At 43.3% G+C, this 8,386-nt stretch overlaps 1 pseudogene; it reads right to left on the bottom strand.

Annotated features, from left to right (window-relative positions):
• Positions 1–629: 629 nt before the first annotated feature.
• On the bottom strand, positions 630–824 carry LOC107120299 (annotated as a pseudogene).
• Positions 825–8,386: the final 7,562 nt, after the last annotated feature.

Raw genomic sequence — 8,386 nt, 5'->3', positions numbered from 1 at the left:
CTTTGAGTAAAATACTGACTTCAAGTAAAATACTGAGGAACCATTCAAATATGCAGTCTCCCACCTGTAAAAATACTGTACTTTATACTTTGAGTAAAGTACTGAGTAAAGTAACCAACCCTGTAAAAGGCTGCCCCTAGAATTTCTTACCATGTGGGTAGGAACAATATCTTTGAACAGTATTTTGAACAATTGATTACTTTTTTAAAATGTCTTTGACTTCAAAATACAGTATAATATTCATCAGAAGAAAAAATTAATCATAATGTTCAATATCATTTACATACATTATTTTGGAATCATTAAAGTACAGTAATCATGTATGAACTTTTGAGTACTTTTTCTTATTGTTTGAGAGAGAATGAAAGAGATGTATAGAACATGATCAAATGCTTGCATAAAGTAACCCAGTTAAGTTATAGAAGAAGCTGGATGTTAATACACCCCAAAACACATATTGCCAGAGCTGGCAGTATTGAAAAGTCAAGGTTTTTTCCCCCAGTTTAAAACCCAGATTATAATAGCAAGTAGTAAAAAGATGCAGGTAACTAGGTGAATTATTAAGCCAGAAAGTAATGTTTTCTTATGTCACCATGTGCAATATCAAGAAGCAAGACCTTCCTGTGCATTCAACCACCCACAATGATGTTGATAGGGATATGAATCAGTTTTACAAAGAAACCAATAAATTCCATTATTGCAAAACCTATTGCTGTCGCCATGGCAATCTTCTGGAATTCTTTCCTGTCTGAATTTGTGCATCTTTTAACAAGCCGGATGGAATCTTTCACAAACTGCCGGCTGGGCTCCATTACTTGATCCATGATTAACAGCTTCTTTCTTCTTCAGGCAATGCAGCTCCTACTCCAAAGACTTGTCACCTCCTCAAAAATTCAAGTATTTATTTATTTATTTTATACTAGGAAAAAGGCCCGTTGTGGAAATAAATACAACAACCTCTAAAAAGAGGCTCTGGGCGGGTGCCCTGGCCTTGGACACTCAGTGTCAATGTGCTATGGCGACCTCAGCAGGGTATAATGACACTGAGTCCACCATTTTCTCCAGAGGAACTGATCTCTGCTACCTAAAGAACAGTTGTAATTTTGAGAGATCTCCAGCCCTCACCTGGAGATTGGCAATGATGGTTCCCCAGAAGGGAATAGTTGGTTTGGAGGGTGGAGTCTATAGCTTTGTACCTGTCCGAGGTCCCACGCCTCCTGAAACCTCACCCTCTCCAGGCTCCATCCCTCACATCTCCAGGAATTTCCCACCTGGAGTTGGCAACCCTATCTCCTTCCCAGCCAATTATTAACCTAAATTTATTTCCCCCTCACTCTTCAGCTTTCCACCCCACACACGCCTGCAGCCTCTCCCGTGCTCTGAAACCCTGACTGCTACATCACATTGGCTGTCATACGGGGGCCACCTCAGCAGCATATAAGGGTACAGAGCCCACCAATCTCTCCAGAGGAACTGATCTCTGCCATCTGGAAAGCAGTTGTAATTCTGAGTGATCTCCAGCCCTCACCTGGAGATTGGACACATTTTACCTCAGAACAGAAAACTGTTTAGAATGTTAGAGGCAAAAGCCAATCAAGTCGCATATGCAAACAACTTCTGTGTTCCGAGGCAAAGGCCAATGAGGCTGCATATGCAAATAACCTCTGTGTTCTGACTGGCTATGGAGGGGAGAGGAACAGCAAACTGTTTAGAATGTTGGAGACGAGACTCAAGCAATGCAGCCAGTGGATAGGAACACATTCTGAGTGACACACCAGGGCGCCAACCAATTCCGGAGTGTGTGGAATGTTCTAGAGAAGTGCCACCACCATTCGGCCCTTATATATAAGGGAGATCCCACCCTTCCCACAAGTAAGCTCAGGTCGGGTCACAACAATAATATTACAAAACCATTAAAACAGTTATAATAATAAATACTTGAAACAATTAAAAGCTGGTAGCACAATAAATTAGGAAAGTATAGCAGTCCCTAATGGTTGGAGGCTACTAAGCCATAAACCAAAGGACAGTGGCAATCTTACTAATATGGACCATTTACAGTTGGACAGCTTCAGCAGGGAGGCCTAATAATTGGGCACCCGCTGCCTCAACCAAAGACCTGGAGGGACAGCTCTGTTTTACAGGCCCTGTGGAACTGTAACAGGTCCCACAGGGCCCTGATCTCAGATGAGAACATGTTCCACCAGGCCAAGGCAAGGGCAGAAAAAGCCCTGGCCCTGGTCGAGGCTAAATGGACATTCTCTGGGTCAGGGACAACAAGTAAATGATGGTCTGCCGAGTGCAAGGCTCTTCAGGGCACATATGGGGAGAGAAAGTCCCTCAGAGATGTTGGTCCCAGGCCGCATAGTATTTCAACTACCGTACTATTTAAATCGTACCTTTGTACATATGTATAGAATATATGTTGAATACATATAGAACATGTATTAGACTTTTATATGAGAGTTCTCTTTTCCCTATTACAGTTGTTCTTTTTTAATTTTGTGGGAAACATGAATTCAAAAACTACTTTCATGATGTTAAAGGAAACCACTGTAGGAGAGACTTTCACTGGGATTTGCTAGCAGAATTTTAATTTCTAAGCATACTATGTAAAAGTTTGTGAGTAACTCTCCTGATGCCAACCAGATTCAGGAAGGTCAACTGAATGCAGACTACTGATGGGTAAAGCAGTGGTTGGATGCATTGTGTCTACATTGTCCTCAAGAGCCCTGAAAAGCTCTGTTTTATTGTGTAGCTAAAACACAACGGAAATCTAGAAATTAGTGTCAACTATTGTTGTTCAGTTCTGTGAGATCAGTTTAATGGAAATCCCTAAATCAAACAAAGGTGTGTAAATCCCACACCCGCAAACACAGTTCAATCTGCATGACCCCAAAATGGTATTAACATCTCAAAGAAGGCACTGCCCCAGGTAGTTATCTTCAACCTAAAGTAGAAATTCAGGTGTTACCTTCTGGATGCTGAAAGAAATACCTGGGTAAAGTTGGAGATCCAAAGCATGATGGAAAAGATTTGTGACTAGATATCTCAATGATTTATTTAACATAAAAAAAATAGTCTGAGGAGAAATTTCCTTTCCCTCTGTTTTTTCCCCAATAGAAATTGTTTCCAGAGTACTATTAGCTTCAGTAGGGAACAAGAGACATAAAATATGAGATGACTCTGCCATGTGATTTGAAATTTGGTCTTGAAACAAATATTTGGGCTTAAGAAAGAACAAGCGTAGGCCTCCTCCATGCTCAAAACAGGAATGAAGTTCAGGCCTCAGATGACTGTTTCCAGAACCTGCAATAGCAGTACCTGAGGACTCTGAAAGCACTACAGCATTGGCACCTCCTTGCATTTTCTATTATTGAAAAGGAATTGTGAGAAACATTCTGTCATAAAATGATTGTCCTTTAAAACTGCATGGGCCTAGGAGGACTAGATGTACCCTAGAGGAGCCGGAAGGATTTTGTGAATATATTCCATAAGAGTTTTTAGCTCTCCTCTGCAGGGCAACTATAACAGCCATGGAGAAAACTTTCTGTCCCATTGCATCCATCACTTAAAGAATTACTTTTCCTGAAGACGATACAATATTTCTCCATCACGTTACTGCCTTCCCCTATTTCTAAATCGTTTAGTGAGTCCCACTGTCGTAGTAAACAGAGCTACATAGACAAAAGACGGCATTAACATACGAACAAAGACAATGCCCAGTAGAAAAGCTGGTATTACCTTCTATATCTAAAAGAAATTTCTGGTTTAGGACAGAGGTCCAAAGTGTACATTAGGGAAAGGTCTGTGATTGGATATCTGATTTATTTATTTTTAGCTCTCCCTCTCTTCAAGAAAATTGGAGAAATCAAGGGACCTAACAGAAGCTGAAGAGATTAGGAAGAGATGGCAAGAATACACAGAAGACCTATACAAGATGGACCTCAATGTCCTTGACAACCGCAACGGTGTAATCACTGACCTTGAGCCAGACATCCTGGAATGTGAAGTCAAAAGGGCCTTAGAAAGCATTACTAACAACAAAGCTAGTGGAGGTGATGGTATCCCATCTGAGCTATTCAAAGTCTTAAAAGATGATGCTGTTAAAGTGCTGCACTCAATTTGCCAGCAAATTTAGAAAACACAACAGTGGCCACAGGATTGGAAAAGGTCAGTATACATTCCAGTCCCAAAGAAGGGCAATGCCAAGGAATGTTCAAACTACCGCACTCATTTCATATGCTAGCACAGTCATGCTCAAGATCCTACAAGATAGGCTTCAGCAGTACGTGGATAGAGAACTGCCAGAAGTACAAGATGGGTTTCGAAGAGGTAGAGGAACGAGAGATCAAATTGCCAACATTCGCTGGATTCTGGAGAAATATGGAACAACTGATTGGTTTAGCATAGGAAAAGGAGTACGACAAGGATGTATATTGTCCCCCAGCTTATTTAATTTATATGCAGAGTACATCATGCGAAATGCTGGCCTGGATGATTCAGAAACCGGAATTAAGATTGCTGGGTGTCATGCTCAGGGTTGCCCCCAGGTCCTGAAAACCCAGTAGCCGTGGTGACGTTCTATAGAGGAAACGAGCACCTCAGATTTGGAAGTGCTGGGGGTTGCGTCACACCCCAGACATCTTCCTCAGATCGACTTTCTTAGCCTTCTTTCTCTCTGGGTTGGCTGGGAGATCGCTTCTGAATTCCTCCCCGGCACTCTTCAGCTTCCTCTCTTTTATATCCCCTCCTCTCCCCTTTGTGCCACCCCTTTTCGTGAGTAACAAGCCTATAGGCTATTCCACCTGTCCATCACCGTGATCTCCTATCTCGTGGTGCTTCCCCCTCTTTAGTCCCGCCTTCCTATATACCCCATGTGTCTATCCTGGAGCTGGGCGTGTAAGGGAGTTCCCACTTTCGGTCTGCACGACGGGGCCGACGCCATCGTTCCTGGAGTCTGCACATCGCAAGGGTAAGGCTGGGACCCTCCACCTGGCTCGTTCTTTCAACCGGGCTCTCCCCCGCTTAGGCAGCTTTTGACCGCGGTCCATGCCAGTCTGTTCCCCCAACCCCGTGTCTTCCGGATACCTCCAGCCCTGTTGTGGGCATTGAGGGAGGGGTTTGGGGTCTTGAGTGCGTTCTAGACCACCGTTCCCTCCTGGGATTTGTGTAGAGCTCAGCGCTGGTAGCATCAACAACCTCACGTATGCAGACGATCAGTGTTCCCTCTAAGCTGGGTTAGTGTGAGCTAGCTCACCGGTTTTTAGCCTCCAGCTCACACATGTTTGTCTTAGCACAGGACGGAGGGCTCCAGAGCAAGCTAATTTATGCAGCAGCCAAATGGTTCACTCACAACTTTCATGCCAGCCACTCACAAAGTAGGATTTTTGCTCACAAGGCTCCACAGCTTAGAGGCAGCATTGCAGATGATACCACTCTAATGGCAGAAAGTGAAGAGGACCTTAAGAGCCTCTTGCTCAGGGTAAAAGAGGAGAGCGCAAAAGTGGACTTGAAGCTCAACATCAAAAAAATGAAGATCATGGCATCTGGCCCCATCACTCCTTGGCAAATAGAAGGAGAAGTTGTGGAAGCAGTGACAGACTTCACGTTCCTGGGATCCAAGATCACTGCAGACGGTGACTGCAGCCATGAAATTAAAAGATGCCTGCTCCTTGTGAGGAAAGCAATGGCAAACCTAGACAGCATATTAAAAAGTAGAGACATCACCCTGCCAACAAAAGTCCATATGGTCAAAGCAATGGTATTCCCAGTAGTCATGTATGGCTGAGAGAGTTGGTCTATAAGGAAGGTTGAGCGCCGAAGAATACATTCTTTTGAATTACGGTGCTGGAGAAGACTCTTGAGAGTCCCTTGGACTGCAAAGAGATTAAAACAGTCAATCCTAAAAGAAATCAACCCTGACTGTTTCCTGGAAGGCCAGATACTGAAGCTGAAGCTCAAATCCTTTGGCCACCAAACGAGAAGGGAGCACTCACTGGAGAAGGCCCTGATGCTGGGAAAGATTGAAGGTCAAAGAAGAAGGGGACGGCAAAGGATGAGATGGTTGGACAGTGTTATCGAGGCAATGAAAATGAAATTAAGCAAACTCCGGAGCACGACAGAAGACAGGAGGGCCTGGCGTGATGTGGTCCATGGGTTCGTGAAGAGTCAGACTCTACTGTGCGACTGAACAACAACAATTATTTTCATCTAGTGGAGCAGTTGGATAAGGGCTGCTTTAAATAAGGCCTGCATGCAAAGCCAATAAAGACTGGCTACACTGTGTGTGGGTGTGTGTGTGTGGGGGGGGGGGGGTGTCCCGTGCTCTCTCGAGAGAGAGGGCGAGAAAGAGACAGAGAGAGAGAGAGAGAGAGAGAGAGAGAGAGAGAGAGAGAGAGAGAGAGAGAGAAATATGGATGGATTAAGAGATTGATAAACTGTGATTTATCATGGAAGTATTTTATTATCAGTGCAAAGACAGGGGATGAAAGAGAAGGATCACAAGAGTCCAAGGATTTCCTAGGCACCTTTGTGTAATAATGAGCCATGTTATATTTAACTCTGAACCATGCCAGAAAGCATTTGCATTAGAGTTGCGAGTCTGAGACTGATAACTGGTGGAAGACTCACCTGGGGGGACCTCGCTGGTGGCTCTGGTGCAGCATCATTTCTAGAGGAACCCAGATGAGATGTCATCACATGGGGCAAAGTGATGACTTCTGATTTACTCCAGAGGTGACAAAATTGCATTGGCATAATGCCAACAGTCCCTCTTCATAGTGTGAAATTCGGGGGGGGGGGTCTCTTACCAAAGTGGGAAACATGGCCTCCCTATTGCATGTTTATAAGAAATGGTGGTTAATTTATTTTTTAAGCTTTTGTCAATATCAATAATACAATGTAATTGAAATTTTTGCATTTCATTTATGTCAAATATGATTCTGTAATGCAAAACCAGAAACTTAGCTGTGATTTCTGAGATTGAACAGAAGTTTTGAAATTTAGAGAACAATCCTATGCAATCAGAAATGTCCTTTTTATTCAATGGGACTAAATTAGGAACCGCAAACAGAAGAATTAAGCCTGATATTTTTAATTCTGCAACAGCCTATATTCAGGTTCCTTAGCCACATACAGAGTGAGTGGCAATTGAACATTAGAGTGCTCTGTCATGCTCCTAAGGAGGCAGGCTGATAGGATTTTTAGAGCTTGTCATTGAATAATCCTATCTAGTACGACCCAGTAGGATACCCACAGTGAATCATCAGGGATGGATTTTCTTTTCCTTCCTTGTCACGGAGATCTGTTAGTATAATTCTATCCCATTTGCTTCTGTGGGGAAGAATGTGCTCCCCTTAAATTCAACCAGAGATCTTGGTTACAACAATTTACATGTGTCAATAACCATTACAGCCAATAAATGACACACTACGTAAAATTCAGGCAGAATAAATCTCATTTAAAGGGCTTAAAATATTGTTTAAAATGACTACAGGAGCAATCCATAGAAAATATGCCACAGGAAAAGCAGCGTGCACTAACAGGGGTATGGAATAGGTAGCTTAAGAAGTCTTTCTCTCTATGGTTATCTTTATCATTACCCATGTAATGAGAAAATTGCACTGTGAAATCCAGTATGGATTTGCATTGAAAAGCTTTAAGGTGAAATAATGCATATTTATTGATAACTGGAAAAGACCAGCAGGGATCATCAGGTGTAAATCAAGTATAAATATGCATTTCAATTCATCTAGAAGAGGATGGGAAGTTCTAGAAGGCAAACCTAAAAAAAATAAATACTAAGGCCCATGTTTCTGCAAGTGATGTAACATCACCCAACACTGACGGTTCACGGCTACTCACTCTGAGGATGTCAAAAGTGAAATAAAATGTTTGCTACCTAATCTTTCTCTCTGTACCCCTGTCTGCTACTGACAGTAATCCTCCATGTCTAATAGCATGAGCCACCTCCAAACAAAGGACAAGCTAAACCTAAGCCTCCTACTGAAGCCAAAGGTGTTAAGGATGACCGTTCTGAAACTAGATCCAGATGAAGAAGGTAGGAGAAATATCTCTCCCTTATATATAAAGCCGTAGTGGGGCCCAACGTTCGAAATGCACACCAACAGTGTTTGGAGGCTTGAGCTGTCAGTCAGAAGACGCTGGCTGCTTTGTGTAGTCCCGCCCACGTCAACCCCGGCCGGCATCATCAGCTCAGTCTGCTCTGGGCCTCTGACAGGAGAGGACCATCTGCAGACTGAGCGCAGGGAGGGGGCTTCTACGGCTGGGCCGCTTCAGCCTACTCTTCTCTGATTGGGCCAGCGTTTCAAAGTCATTTGCATATGGAAGCTGATTGGACTTCACTCCATTCCACACCTCAACC

Source organism: Gekko japonicus, unplaced genomic scaffold (genome assembly GCF_001447785.1).
Source record: "Gekko japonicus isolate JY-2015 unplaced genomic scaffold, Gekko_japonicus_V1.1 scaffold132, whole genome shotgun sequence".
NCBI classification, from domain to species: domain Eukaryota; kingdom Metazoa; phylum Chordata; class Lepidosauria; order Squamata; family Gekkonidae; genus Gekko; species Gekko japonicus.
The sequence above is the reverse complement of the archived record's forward strand: the minus strand, read 5'-3'. Positions and strand labels throughout refer to the sequence as shown.